A 12,358-nucleotide genomic window follows, 5' to 3' on the forward strand; every position below is an offset into this window, starting at 1 on the left:
TATACTTTATAGTATTTGTTTGGTTCGACTATCTCACACAATCTTATTACTACATTACCGCTGGTGTCTACATTAGTTAATGAAGAGAATGTTTAACAGTTCCTGTATATAATTCCCAGTTATAAACAATACCATTGCTATCACGCAAAACAAATGCCTTGTATCCCCATTTTTTGGGTTTATTCTTCATATATTGTTTTAAAGAATGTGCCCCTTTGAATGGTATCATTTGTTCATCAATACACAATTTTTCACTCCTAGGAATACTCTGAAAATTTTGAAATGGACCGTTGATGAATGGTCTAATTTTGTATAACTTATCATTATTGTTGAGCATATTTTCGTTATTATTGAAATGAATTTTAGTTTCTATTTCTTCCCAGCGATTCCTAGATATAGTGTCAACTATTTGAGCTGGTCTAAATTTGCTTCGTACAAATCATCTTCATTTTCCATTTTATTTGATCCTGGATCGATTGATATCTGAGTACCTATGGAAAATTCATTATCACTCTCTTATTATCACTGTCAAAGTCAGAGTCTTTGGATTCCTCGGATATTTACTGCTTTTCCCGTAGAACGTTTTTGTATCCATCCTAAAAAATAATTTAAAATAATATGGTCCAGTGTGGATTCAAAATAACATACCTGTTTTTTATCACAGTACTGAAACAACACAATAAAATAAACAAATTTCAACGGTAATCAATATATAAATGCTGATATAATGCCTCGGTATATATTTTTATATAAATTGTACACAATTTATAACAATAAATCACTATCGAAAATACAAACTAATAAGGCAGCCATGTCCATTTGACATACTGTTAAACATTTCCATATAGGTTTCGTCATAGGTTCATAGAGTGTATTAAAATGTATAACCAAATGTTGCCTGAAATTAACAGAGGGCATCTTAGAGTCGGAAATTGTTTTAAAAAAGTTTTCTGCATCAAAAACTCCTTTGTTGCCTTGAGTACACACGGGGCTATAGAGGGGCTATATAGCTATATCGCGCGAGGATAAGGTTATTGATGAGGAAAAAAAAGACCTATCACTGAGGAAGTGAGATAGTAATTGGCAAACGCAAAGAGCACTATAATTACATTAAATGAAATATGCATTACAATCTATCATGATACACATATCTTGATACACATGAAACAAGACAATTAATAAACACGTTAATAGAATCTTAAGAAATAATAACCAAAATTTAACTTTTAATACGCAGAAGAAATACTAATATACAGAAGATACACAAATTAAAAAACGTTATCCACTTATTGTACGCAAGAGAGATACCTCTAGGTAAAATCAAAACGATCGAGAATTTATACCAAAAAAACACAATCAAAGTAAAAGTAAAAGAAGAACTAACCGACCCTATTGAAGCTGACAATGGGTTGAGACAGGAATATTCCCTGAGTCCTCTATTATTCAACCTGATTATGGATGAAATAATAAAAAAGTAAGAACTAAAAAAGGATACCAAATGGAAGAAAAACAAATAATATATAATATAATATTAATCTGCTGTGCAGACGACGCAATACTACTCTTTCAAAGTGAAGATGATTTACAACGTACGCTGCTTCAATTTCATACAACCGCCAGAAAATTTAACATGTTAATTTCCCCAAAAGAGACAAAATGCATGGTTACTACCGCAAATTTACTAAGATGTTAATTGGAGCTAAAAGGTCAGATAATAGAACAAGGGTTGGAGCTTAAATATCTAGGCATCACATTATCTAGCTAGGGAAAGCTCGAAACTGAAGTGAAAGATCCAGTGAATAGAGCAAACAGAGCCACAGGCTGCCTAAATGAAACATGAAGAAATAAAAATATCGGAAAAGAAACGAAAGGCATAATTTACAAAACAGTCATCAGACCAATAATGACATACGCGGCAGAAACAAGACCTGATACAGAGAGGACAAAAACGATGTGAAACAGCAGAGATAAAAACACTTAGAAAAATTGATGGTAAGACACTATGAGACAGAGCTAGAAGTACAGATATACGACGTAGATGCAAGGTGAAGAACATCAAGAACTGGTTAAGAAATAGAAGAGTAGAACGGAACGATCATATAAGCCGAATGACAACAAATAAAACAATAAAGACGGCAAGAGACGGTTAACCCATAGGAAGACGATCAGTAGGAAGACCACGAAAACGATGGAAAGGCAACTTACTGGAAGCACAATGAAAAACAGACAGAGTTATGTCTATATAAAAAGAAAAAGAAGAAGAAGAAGAAGATACACAGGATAAACATTAAAATAGCTGCAAGAAAGATAAAATAAGTCAGCCATATTAATGTAGAACAGCAGAGGACAAAGTGTTTAGAGAAAATAATGAATGTCATATTAATGTAGAATAGCAGAGGACAGAGTACTTGTCATAGCTTTCGACAAGTGCCCAATTGAAAAAAGAACACAGGTCGTTCAAAAAAGACGGAACTCTAGAAAGAAAACAGAATAGATTTAAAAAAATAAAAGCATAAACATGTCTTTTCCTACTTTTTTAATATTGAAGATACGTAAATAGAACATTGAATTAAAATGTAAACTTTGACATCTGTGATAAACCCATCATCTGAACAGTGGCGCCAACAAACTTATTTATTTTCCACAAAGAGGCTCTTTAGAACCTAAAATTATTACTATACAAATCTGATTCGACATATCGTCAAAAAGTAATACACGGCATGTAAAATTTAAATTTTTAATAAAAAGATTACGCATTACTTATGGGGTTTAAAGAACGAGCCTTTAGGAAGATTGGAGTACTAACAAGACCACCGCAATCGGTCATACCCCGGGTAATGATTAATTAATTAATTGGCTAATTCTTCAGTCACCCCTTTAATATGATTTTGTCAAATTGGTCCTTTTTAGGACCAACTATTCTAATAACATATGTCTATAACTGTTAAGGGTATATCTAAAAATCAATAAACTTTACTTTACTTAAATTTATCGGACATATGAGTTAACACGAATCTGACTAATTTCTGGTACAGGAAACACATATAGGGACTAACCTAGGGTATTTGGTATATAGCTGATCGCTGAAAACCACATTATAGATATAGACATACTATTTCTGTCGGAAAGTAAGAAAGGACAAAACCAGTCAGCTGAGAGAACCTTTTAATGATGTGGAGCTTGGATCCACCATCTACATATTTAATGAAAAATAACACAACTACCGACCTTGAGGATCTGAGCACAAAGCTTATTACGCAATCTGGACCAAAAACACTACAATGACTTATCCAGATGATGAACAACTGTATTCAAATTAGGAGATACCCAAAAAATAGAGACAAGCCAAAGTTGTTACCTTACTTAAGCCTGGCAAACACTCCACCAACGACCACAAAAACTATCGGCTAATATCTTTATTTTGTCAGCTATTCAAAATACTTTTGCACAATATCGTTAATATGATATCACCGATATTAGAAGAAAAACTTAAATTAAAAGACAAAAGTGGCTGTAGACAGGGAAGATCACGTACATCACAAATACTAAATCAAAGATGGGTACGAAAAATATCGGGTATCAGGGGTGGTATTTTTCAATCTAAATGCCGCTTACGACACCTTAAATTACAGAATATTTCTCCAAAAACTATATGATATCCCCTTAGATAACAAACTCACTTATATTGTCTGCGTATGCCTCCACAATAGAATATTTTTTGTATCACTCAATGATAAGAATAGCAGATGAAGAACGGTCTCGCTTGGGGTAGCATAAAGGCCCCTACACTGTATAACATTTACACAAACGAACGATCCATACCGGTAGATACTAGAACTTCTATTATATAGACGATACACCTATTATTACACAATAAAAATAAACAATGAATCAATTTTCAGCCAAAATCCCTGAACAACTCATGTGTGCTCCATTAATCTCCCTAACATAGACGCTTTCACAAAACTGAACATCCAATAATGTCATGAAATTGTTGAACGTAGACTTCATATAAATTACTTGAAAATAATTTGTATCGCACGGGGTCAGTCACAGATCATTGTTTAAAACAAAAAGGTAAATTGAGGACCAGAAATAATATTTTTCGCATGCTTGTCAGCTAAAAATGAGGTGCGCGTCCTTCCGCCCTTAAAACATAGAAGCTTGCACTATATGCATCTGCTGCCGAATATACCTTTGTTAGACAAATTCTTTCTTTTTGTGCAGTTTTGTGTAGTACTACCCATTTTAACACAAAAATATCTATTGTAGCTCTTAACCATATTTATTTTGAGATAACCTTTTATCGAGATATCATATATAGTACACAAATAAGACCAGAACTAAAATAATAAAAAAGCTTTATACAAGATATCGCAGAAGATTGGATGAAATAAAAGTAGTTTTTATTAATCGGATGCTTACATAAAACGTACAAAGACATACTCACGTAAACAAAATATATTACGAAATTTCTGTAATTAAAAAAAAAACATTGAGTTCGGCATTTAACTAATAAAATTATATTAAATAAAAAAACAACATTTTTAAAAATGCAGAAAAAATAAAATTTCCTATGCAAGCGAACATTCCATTAAATAATAAGCCCAAATCCTTTTGTATCTATATACCTGTTTTTAAAGAACCAGTTACCTCTTAGTACGTAGTTATACCATGTAATAAGATATCCTTTGTTACTCAGTGTAATGCGTATGACATTACACTGTCTACGAACAGTAGATAAAAATAAGGAGCCCATATAAACCGCTCGGGATATATGTTGAAAATATAAGGTATAATCGCACAGTTGCCAAACTCTCAGAGCTTACTTAAACCGATAAACCTATGGTTCAATTATACATTGAAGAAGATCTCAACGACCCCTATAATATATACACGTGAACTAACCGATATACATTTATGATACAGGGGTATTTACGGGCTCCAAAAATTTTTTATAAATTATTAAACTCTACATGTTGATGAATCGACAGAACCAATATTATGGAATGGTCAAGTGAGCTCCGTATATCGGTACCCACTTGACCACGGAGCTCGATTGAACCTGAATTTTAACATGGGCGGAGTCCACTTTATGCCGTAGATATATATATATATATATATATATATATATATATATATATATATATATATATATATATATATATATATATATATATATATATATATATATATATATATATATATATATATATATATATATATATATATATATATATATATATATATATATATATATATATATATATATGTATATATATATATATATATATATATATGTATATATATATATATATATATATATATATATGTATATATATATATATATATATATATATATATATATATATATATATATATATATATACATCTAGCGGTTAATGTAAGCTCCGTTCTAAAACGGTATTATACTAACTCCAGTAGAATATACACCGTGTATTTTATTATCTAAGTAGCGCTTTATGTAGACTCCGACCAACACGTAGGATTAAGTGGACTCCACAAAAGGATAAACCATTTTTGGGATCCGTATTTACGATATTGCTTATACTTCTAAACTCCTGCGATGTTGCCAATAATTGTATTAGTAGTAGATTTTCAAATTTTACAGCAGATACATTCTGGTACTTGAAATTTATTTAAATATCCATCAATTTAATCATGGAGGAATTTAAGGACTATTTGGCTAATTTATGTAGTTAAATATAAATTGTTAACCGCCATATACCTTTATTTTACTTTTTGGTTTTAATAAGCAAGGCGGTAATTTATATTACTTTTATATATTTTCAAACATAAGAAAGTGTGTATTATAAACTTGGAAAAGCGAAAATCTCCGTTTTTATTAATTAGTATTTTTTATTAAAATGCATTGGCACTAAAACATTTAGTACTTACATGTACATATATCAAATAGAGTAATCGTGTAACAGTTTCTGAAATTAGAAGCCCCTTCGGTATGATTATAAAGTTTGTTACCACAAAAAATCTACTAGCATACACAGAGATGAGAGAGACCTACACAGAAGAAGATTTATTTTTAGCGAATGACAGGGCCATTTATGTAGCCAACCATTGGAAATACAAAATTTAAAGCTGTTGGTGTTCCGGACACGGAAAGTAAAGTAAGTACAAAAAGAGGTAAAAGTAAAATGAAAAAAAAAACTAAAATACTTATATAATATGTAGACCTGAAAGTGCGCCGGAGGGTTTGAAATAAGAATTTACCTAAGGAATGAAATAAGAATTTACCTAATATAAAATAGATCTGAAAGAGAATAAAAAACAGATCAAAGAATTAATAGAGATTAAGTACATCCTTAAGTAACATATCTCAAATCCGCCTGCAGTTTTTTTGGGTAGATTGAGTAGCTCGACAGAACTGTTGCCGGTTCCAAGCCCAAATAAAGGAGGAGGGGGTCTACAGCCAGTTTAGCACCCTACTGATAGACTTTAAAACCATACAGCTCATAGAAACAGAATTATGCCTCGGGACAGGAATGATTTCATTACGACGACTAACGGGAGAAAGAGGACAACGAATTTGTGGTAAACGAGAAATACACTTATCGGTGCTTTGAACGTAAAGTCTCTACAAGAGAGCAGAAAATTACAAAAGAGCTTGTAGAAAAAAAAATATAGACATGTGTGCGTTAAAAGATACAAAGAAAAAAGGAAAAGGGTCAAATTATTATAGATGACCATCTCATGATTTACAGTGGTGTTGCCAAAGAAACCAGAGCCAAAGAAGGAGTCGCTCTGTTAGTACACAAAAATTTTTTACACCAAGTATAAAAATAGTAAGTGTTAAAATTATACTGGATGTTAAACCTCTGCATGTGGTAGCAATTCACTTCCAGAGAACAACAAAGATACCACCACAAGGGAAAACTTCTAGGATCAACTTCAGACTGTAATAAACGAGACCCCAAATGATAAATATATAATCATTATGGGTGATTTTAACGCCCGTGTTGGCAATGATTTAGTTCCAGCGATAAAACAGCGATATAACGAAAATATCAGAAATGAAAACGGAAACCTTCTAACGGACCTCTGCAGCAAAAACCAGATACGTAATAATAATACATTTTTCCCTCACAAAGAACAATACAAATACATTTTTGAAAACAGTAGAGGACAAAGATCTATTATAGACTATATTCTGTTGAATAGATAGCACTAACATCAGCAGAAATAGGAAGCGATCACAAATTGGTATTGTGCCGAATGAAAACACATATATGTGATAACAAAACACCGAAATACACCACAAAGATAAAAGTCGAAAGCTTACAGGATGACTCGACAAGATACCTATTCCAGAAAAGAAGAACCGAGAAAAACAGAAATACATATATCACAGAAAGTGATGGAGTCGAAGAAAGCTGAACAATACTTAAGTCTAATATCTTAGCCTCGGCCAAGAAAGTTCTCGGTAAAAGAAATATAAGTAAAGTGAAGGAAAAATGTAAAGAAAACAAAAAAGCTTACCTGAAATACATGTCAACCAAAACACAAGAGGCATAACATAATTACAAGACAATTAGAAACGTAACACATGCACTTATAAGAAAAATAAAAAATGGTCACTGGGAACGTTTTTCGAAAGAAATGGAACATAATTTTTCTCGTCTGCAAAAGGAAATATAGCGCTTCATCAGACGTCAAAGAACGGAGGTAAAGTAACTAATAGAACTAAAATACATGAAAAATGATACGTGGATTGACTACCTAAAAAAGCTATATACAGGAGAAGAACAAACGACGCTAGAACCGGAAACATCAGAAATTACAACATATAAAGAACTTAATATAAATGTACAGGAAGTTCGGAAAATACTTGAAAACCTGAGGAACAGAAAAGCAGCAGGTCAAGACGAGATACCAAACGAATACTGAAATATTGTGGAGCAGCAATGACACAACAATTAACAATATTAATTAATAAAACGCAGACACAGAATTGAAAACGCAGAGATTAAGCGGAGAATGGGAGTGCAATCAGACATAATCGACTATATAGAGGAGAAGAGACTATCCTGGTACGGCCACGTCAGAAGAGCGGACAGAGGACGCTGGATAAACAAAATCACAGAATGGAGCCCGATTGGAAGAAGAAAGAGAGGAAGACCCCGAAGGTCATTCAGAGATGAAATCGACGAGGCTATGGAGAAAAGAACCCTGCGAGATGGAGACTGGAATGACAGGGAAAATTGGAGAAAACGGTTGAGTGAAGGAAGACAGTGAAAACTGTGGAAATCCTTAGTAGTAGTAGTAGTAGTAATTAATAAAATTATAAAACACAATAAAATGCCGGAAGAATGGAGAAGGAGCGAACTAACTCTACTCTATAAAAAAGGAGATAAAAACAGACAAAAAACTACAGAAGTATAAACTTGTTAAATACTACGCTAAAACTTACAACTAAAATTTTACAAGTGCTAATTAATCAAAATATAAGTTTAGCACATGAACAACCGGGTTTTTTAAGTGGTAGATCGTGTACAGATGCAAAATTCGTTATAAAGCAAATTACTGAGAAATCACTGAAGTATAATAGACTAGCATTTCTGTGTCTGATTGACCTAAAGAAAGCGTTTGACAGAGTAAGACTGAAAGATGTAATCCATCTTCTGTATAATAGAGAAGCTCTCCTAAATATTATAAAAACTATAGAAAACATCGACCAAAACAACAAAATTAAAGTCAGAATAGAGGGACAACTTACAGAACCTATAGAAATAGGCAGCAGAATCAGACAAGGGGATTCGTTGATATTGAGCCCCATGCTCTTCAATTTGATCAAATCATCAAAAGCGTTAACAAACGAAAAGGATACAGAATGGGAAACAAAGAAATTAAAATACTCCGTTACGCAGATGACGCAATATTAATAGCCCAAGATGAAGATAGTCTGCAAAGATTGGTCCACAAATTTAACATAAGAGCAAAAGAATTTAATATGACAATCTCATCTCAGAAAACTAAAACCATAGTAGTCATCAAAGGACCACAGATGTAAAATAGAAATTGATGGCATTAGCAGAAACAAGACCCGACACAGCCACAACGCAAAGAATAATGGACGCGGCAGAGATGAGAGTATATATAGTTCAGCTCAACAGGCCTCAAAGGCCCAAGGCTTCAACGGTTTTCTTCCAGTTCTTTCTATCTTGTGCTAAGTTTTTCCAATCTTGTACCCGCAGCGACTTCAGATCTTCTTTTGCCGACTCCAGCCATTTTCTTCGGGGGCGGCCTCTTTTTCTTTTTGTACCAGCCTCCGTGTTTATTAATTCATTGGGAACTCTTCCTTCCTTCATTCTTGCTATATGTCCGAGCCATCTTAATCTTTGAATTTTAGCAAGTCTTGTTATTTTTGGTTGCCCATATATTTGCATTATTTCTTCATTCGTTCTTCTTCGCCAGATGTTCCCTTCTTTTACACCTCCGTATATCCTTCTAAGAATTTTTCGTTCCCATTTATCTAATTTTACTTCCATATCTTTATTTAGTGTCCAGGTCTCGCTAGCATAGAGTACTGTAGGTCGGATAACTGTTGTATATATTCGTTTTTTTGCTGTTCTGGATATTATATTCGACCTCAGTATCTTAGTCAGGCTCCCAGCACTCTTACTACCTTTGGCCATTCTTTTTATGATTTCTTGGTTCTCTTCGTTCCTATTTGTTAGTGTCACTCCCAAGTAATCGAATTGGCTAACAACTTCAAAGTTATATTCTTTACTTGGGCTTTGTATCTTAAAGAACTGTCCTTGATGATTTTCGTTTCCCCTCATCACCATATATTTTGTTTTTTCTTCGTTTATTTCTAAACCATATTCCCTGGCCATTCTCTCTATTCTAGTAAAGATTTCTCTTAATTCTGCAGGTCTCCTTGTTATTAAGGTAACATCATCTGCATATGCTACGCATTGATGCCTGTGATGATATATTGTGCCTCTAGTGTAGATGTTACACTCTCGTAAAATCTTCTCTAAGATCAAATTGAAAAAATCTGTTGATAACGGGTCACCTTGTCGCAGACCTCTATTAGTGATAAAGCTATCCGAAACCCGTCCTTCTAACATGACTTTACTTTTAGTATCATTGAGTATGCATTTAGTCAGTCTTACTATTTTTGGTGGAAATTTAAAATATTCCAGTGCTTCGAATACTCTATTTCTTTTTATAGTATCATATGCCTGTCTAAAATCAATAAACAGCATGTGTAATGTTAGGTTGAATTCATATGAGCTAGCTAAAATTTGTTTCATTGTAAAAATTTGGTCTATTACCGATCTGTTTGCTCTGAAACCTGCTTGATATTCACCTAGACAATTTTCAACTTTTGTTTTAATTTTATTTCTAATTGATATGGCCAGAATCTTATACACTGTATCTTGTAGAGCTATTCCCCTGTAATTTTTACATTCTGTAACGTCTCCTTTTTTATGCACTGGACATAAGATTGCTTCTTTCCACTGATTGGGTATTTTTTCTCTGATCCACACTTCGCGTATTAACTCAGCGATTTCTTTTTGCACCATTTCGCCACCTTCTTTTAGAAACTCAACATTTTCACCAGGTGCTTTGTTGTTTTTTAAGTTTTTTATGATCTCTATAATTTCTTCCTTGGTAGGTACTTCTTCATTTACATCTGGGTCCCTTACTTCTTCATGTTGTAGTTGCGTTTGTTCTCTTTCATCTTGGTCGTCCGTACATAATATGTTCTCGAAATAATTGGCCCACCTTCTTAATTTTTCATCTGTTCCACCTAACAGATTCCCCTCTTCATCTTTATAATATCTTGATGTGGTTTTGTATTGGGTTCGGTCTCGTTTTATTTCTTGGTAGAAATTCCTGACTTGTTTATGTAAAAAATCTTCTTCAATACGAACTAGTTTCTGCTCTAAACTTGACCGCTTCTTCCTTCTACAAATCTTCTTTGCTTCCCGTCTTTTTGCGGCATAAGCTTTTTTATTCTCTTCATTATTTCTTATTATACTATTTATTCTAGCTTTATTTCGGTCATTAATGGCTTTTTTACAGTCCTCATCATACCAATCCGTTTGTTTACATTGTCTGTTTCCTGTTAATACTGAGTCGGCTGCTTCTTGAATTTTTTCTTCTAGTTGTACCCATCTGCTTTCTATATCATTTACTGTTGTCTGGCTTTTCAGTTTCTCTTCAATTTGCTGCCTGAATTTTTCCTTAACTTCTCCCTCCTGAAGTAGTGCACCGTTATATCTTTTTATTTTTTTACAGCTAGTGTTATTAATTGTGGGTATTATTTGCTCCATTTTAACTTTGACCAAAAAGTGGTCCGAATTTGCATCAGCACCTCTGTAACTTCGGCTATCTTTTATGGCTCTCATATGTTTGGCTTCTATTAGTAAATGATCTATTTGGTTTACTGTTTGTCCATCTGGTGATACCCAGGTACCTTACAGAGATGAGAGTACTGAGAAGAATTACAGGAAATACTCTGAGAAATCGAAAAGAAAATGTAACGTATAGTGTATAAATGAATGGATACAAAATAGAAAAAAAAAAGAATGGAATAACCACATAGGTAATGGAAATAAAATACCTGGCATTATGAATTTATTATGACAATTTCATCTCAGAAAACTAAAACAATAGTAGTCAGCAAAGAACCAACTAGATGTAAAATAAAAATTGATGGCATCAGTATTGAACAAATAATGAAAATAATATACTTGAACTTTATTTTACTGTAGTTTTGAAATTTTAAACTTTCTAGTGGGTATCTTTATGTCTTTATTACCAATTGTTATTAACATGCGTTTACACAACGTTATAACGTTCTGTATTATAAAAGTATTCTATTTCTTTTTATCGTAGTAAGTCATTACTCAGACAAAATATTTTGGTGTCTTATGGTATTGGTAACTTGATTCTGTAATAAAATTCATGGCAGACGACAAGCGGTTTCATAACCACTAAACATATCTATTTCTTTATTGTTTCCGTATATATTATGTTTTCAGTTATGATATTATGTTCGGTCTAATTGTTTTAAAAACTTTGTCGCTTGTATAAGCTTTAACTTTAATAATAATTTTATAGACCTTAATCATTTAGAAGTAAATATATATATAATTTTTTTTCTGTCACTTGGTTTAAATATAGTTCTTATTATATATATGAGCAGAAAATAATACTTATTTCAGTTCGTACGATTTGCGGTAATTTATTTAATGTTAATTCTGGAATTTCACGTTTATACTCAGTTTCTGTTGTTCCGCTTATTTATCTGAGAGATGTTACTTTTTTTTCTTGTTATTATTTCTCTTTATAAGCAATTTTACTTGTT

This window comes from Diabrotica undecimpunctata, chromosome 3 (assembly GCF_040954645.1).
Source record: "Diabrotica undecimpunctata isolate CICGRU chromosome 3, icDiaUnde3, whole genome shotgun sequence".
Lineage (NCBI taxonomy): Eukaryota > Metazoa > Arthropoda > Insecta > Coleoptera > Chrysomelidae > Diabrotica > Diabrotica undecimpunctata.